The sequence below is a fragment of the Glycine max genome, chromosome 16 (assembly GCF_000004515.6).
Source record: "Glycine max cultivar Williams 82 chromosome 16, Glycine_max_v4.0, whole genome shotgun sequence".
Lineage (NCBI taxonomy): Eukaryota > Viridiplantae > Streptophyta > Magnoliopsida > Fabales > Fabaceae > Glycine > Glycine max.
In genome coordinates this window covers 23691066-23695400 of record NC_038252.2, presented here as the reverse complement: position 1 = coordinate 23695400, position 4335 = coordinate 23691066, and positions in this window count along the sequence as shown.

The following is a 4335-nucleotide window of genomic DNA, read 5'->3' as shown; positions in this document are numbered from 1 at the left end:
ATTAAATTAGTTTTATATTTTTATTTCGTAATGTCCCGTAAAATAATTTGTATTATTATTTTTTTAAGTAATTTTTTGTAGCAGTTTCAATGTATAGTTTTTATGAAATTTTTAATTAAATTAGTTTTATATTTTATATGATTGTTTGTGTGTAAAAAATAGAAGAAATTTGTCATCATATTTTTAATTGGTTTGAAATTTGGTTCTTGAGGGTTAAATTTGTGAATGAGGTTCGTAAATTTCTGTCAAATAAATTATATTATAAAATACTTTTGAAGTAATTTTTTAGACTAGTTTGAATTTATAGTTGTTAATAATTTTTTAATTAAATTAGTTTTATATTTTATATCCTTGTTTGTGTGTATAAAATAAAAAAAATATGTCATGATATTTATTTAAAGAAAATTTTTTAGTCCTGAAAAAATTTGGTAAATATGAAATTTTTAGTATATTTTTAATTAGATTAGGTTGGTGTTGATAGTTTGTTAAAAATAACATGTTCTTATATATATATTAAAAAAATTGTAATTGATAATACGTTCCTTTTTTGGAAGTCAAAATAATACCTTCCTTTTTTGAAATTAATAATTTGTGTTATAATTTTATGTAAGTAATTATTTATAGCAGTTTGAATGTATAGTTTTTATTAATTTTAGAATTAAATTAGATTTATAGTTTATTTTGTAGTTTCTCGTAAAATAATTTATATGATAATTTTTTTTAAGTAATCTTTAATTAGAAGTAGATTTTTGCTTTAAAGTAATTTTTTTAAAGTAATTTTTTATTTATTAGTTTGCAGTAAAATAATTTGTATCATAATTTTCTTGTAGTTATTTTTAATTAAAACTAGATTTCAGCTTTAAGAAATTTTTTTTAAGTAATTTTTTTTATTTCTTAGTTTCCAGTAAAATAATTTGTATTTGTATTATAATTTTTTTAAAGTAATTTTTAATTAAAACTAGATTTCAGCTTTCAAGTTATTTTTTGTAAGTAATTTTTTTTATTTCTTAGTTTCCAGTAAAATAATTTGTATGATAATTTTTTTTAAGTAATTTTTAATTAAAAGTGAATTTAAGCTTTCAAGTAATTTTTTTATTTTTTAGTTTCCAGTAAAATAATTTGTATGATAATTTGTTTGAAGTAAATTTTTAAATAAAAGTAGATTTCAGCTTTAAAGTAATTTTTTTGAAGATTTTTTTTATTTCTTAGTTTGCAGTAAAATAATTTGTATCATAATTTTTTTAAGTAATTTTTAATTAAAACTACATTTCAGCTTTCAAGTAATTTTTTTTATTTGTTAGTTTGCAGTAAAATAATTTGTATTATAAATTTTTTAAGTAATTTTTAATTAAAACTGGATTTCAACTTTGAAGTAAATTTTTTTAAGTAATTTTTTTTATTTCTTAGTTTGGAGTAAAATAATTTGTATTATCATTTTTTTATTTCTTACATTTTACTATTTTGAATTTGTTATGAATAATTAATTAAAATATTTTTTTTTAGGTACATGATGAATTCGGTTATAACAGTGTTGTATTTCAATGGAAGGGTATATGAAGATAATGATTGTGTAATATTTGAAGGCAGCAAAAAAGCGATTCAGATTAAACGTGGAATTAGTTTCAATGCTTTGAAGAAAAAAATTGGAGACAAGGTAAAGTTAGAAAATAATGAAATTATTTCTGCTATCAGTTGTAGATTTTTAGTGTCAGGAAAATATATTGCCTTGCAAATTTGCGATGACAAAGACGTTGAAACGATGCTGGAAAGTTTTAAACAACAACAAGAAATGTCAGTTCTAGAATTGCACATAGAAAAAGATGTGGCTGGTGGTTCAATGTTTCATTCTGCAAATTCCCTTACATCATGTGGAAATTATGTATCTAATGATGACACACAACCGCCAACAAATATGAGCAATTTAAATCTTGACGAAGATGATGGTCATGATGATGATGATTACCTTGTGTCTAACTCATACGTTGAAGAGTCGTTAGACGAAGATGACAGTGTTGACGGTATATCAGATACAGACAATGAAGTCCCCGAGATGATTCCACCAGTAAGAATTGTTCACCCAGTAGAAGGAATGATTTCCTCTTAAAAAATACTTCATTCAATACATTTATTATTTCACAACAATTGTATTTAATGCCAAATAAGTATGATTTGAATTTTTTTTTGGACTATAAAGTGTACAAGGAATTCAGAATCCATTTTGGAATGATGATTTGCATTATAATGATATCAACTAGAGCCATCCTGATGAGGAGGACATTTGTGGTTTGGAGATGCCATCCACTTTTAATGTTGGCCAAGAATTATATGTTGGCATGGAATTTGATAGTAAAGATGCGGTCAAGAATGCGGTCAAACAATATGTTATGAGGGTGCATCAAAGTTTCAAAGTGGTTGAAAGCAAATGGGACAAGTATGTGGTTTGTTGCTTGAATAGAAATGCAGATTGTCCTTGCCCTTTCTACATGAGGGCAATTCTATCTAAAAAAACTGATTCATGGAAAGTCACTCAATGGGGTGGACCACACACATGTCTCAATATGACCATGACCAAAGATCACGAGAAACTTGATTCAGATTTAATTGCCACTTGTGTAGTAGGTACGTATTTTATGTTCATATTATGTTATTGTTTAGCCTTAATTTTCATTTAAATTTTGTTATTCTATTGACAGGCATGATCAGAGAAGATCCATCGATAAAAATTTCATTGATTCAAGAGAGGATTAACAGTCAATTTGCGTACAAGGTGTCGTACAAAAAAGCTTGGTTGGCGAAACAGAAAGCCATTGCTATTGAATATGGCGATTGGGATGAGTCATATGCGAAACTTTTGTCGTGGCTAACACACATGCAAAATCATTCTCCTGAATCGTATTTTCAAATACTATATGACGATTTTATCGTTGGAAATACGGTTAGTCACGAACACCGCCAATTTCATAGAGTTTTCTGGACTTTTGGCCAATGTAAAGAGGCTTCCAAGTACTGTAAGCCAATCATACAAGTTGACGGCACACATTTGTACGGCATATACCGTGGGACCCTCTTAATGGCCACATCACAAGATGGAAATGGTGGCGTCCTTCCTCTAGCATTAGCGGTGGTTGAAGGTGAGACGTTGACAACGTGGTCATGGTTTTTGGCACACTTGCGTGAACATGTCACTGATAAAAATGGTATTTGTCTCATATATGATCGACACGCGAGTATAAAGTCCGCTGTCGCTAACAAAGCACTTGGTTGGCAACCTCCCCACGGTTATCATGTCTACTGTGTACAACACATAGCAAGCAACTTCAATCGAAAATTCAATAATGCCAAACAAAAAGAAATGTTGAAGAAATTGGGTAAGATTTCATATTTGATGGTCACGTTTATTTTACTTTCATTTATACTTAAAATTGTTATTCATAACTAATTTTATGCAGCCTACACTCCATGCAAGCACATTTTTTATCAAAATTTAGAAAAATTTTGTGAACTGAGTCCAGCTATAGCAACATGGATTGATCGCATCTCAAAGGAAAAATGGACGATGGCTTACGATAGAGAAGGACGTCGATATGGCCACATGACAACGAACCTCTCAGAATGTATCAATAAGGTTTTAAAGGATTGTCACAACATTCCCATAACAGCATTGGTGAAATCAACGTATAGTAGGTGTCGAAAGTACTTTGTTGAGCGTGGCCGCCAAGCCCAAAGACAGTTAAATGAAGGCCAAGTATATTGTTCAAAGCTTGTTAAAGAACTGAGGAAAAATCAAGAACAAGCTTGTACGCACATCGTTCGCGTGTATGATATCCACTCCACAAGGTTTGAAGTAGAGGAGAGCTTCAACCCTATAACGCAACGTGGCGGACAAAAGTGGGCAATAAACTTGAATGATCGTCATTGTCAATGCGGAAGGTATTCTGCGCTTCACTATCCATGTTCACACATTATTGCAGCTTGTGGTTACGTGAGCATGAACTACTACCAATATATAGATGTTGTTTATACAAATGAGCACATCTTAAAAGCTTACTCCGCACAATGGTGGCCTCTTGGGAATGAAGCGGCTATTCCTCCTTCTGATGACGCATGGACACTTATCCCTGACTCAACTACAATTCGTGCGAAAGGTCGGCCAAATTCAACAAGGATAAGAAATGAGATAGATTGGGTCGAACCATCTGAGTATCGAACAAAATGCAGTAGATGTGGAGCCGAAGGGCATAACAGGCGTCGCTGTCCAATGCAATCTAAGCGTGGGAGTTGTTCAAATCGTTGATTTATGTATCTATTACGATCCTTGTATTTGTTTAAGTTCTC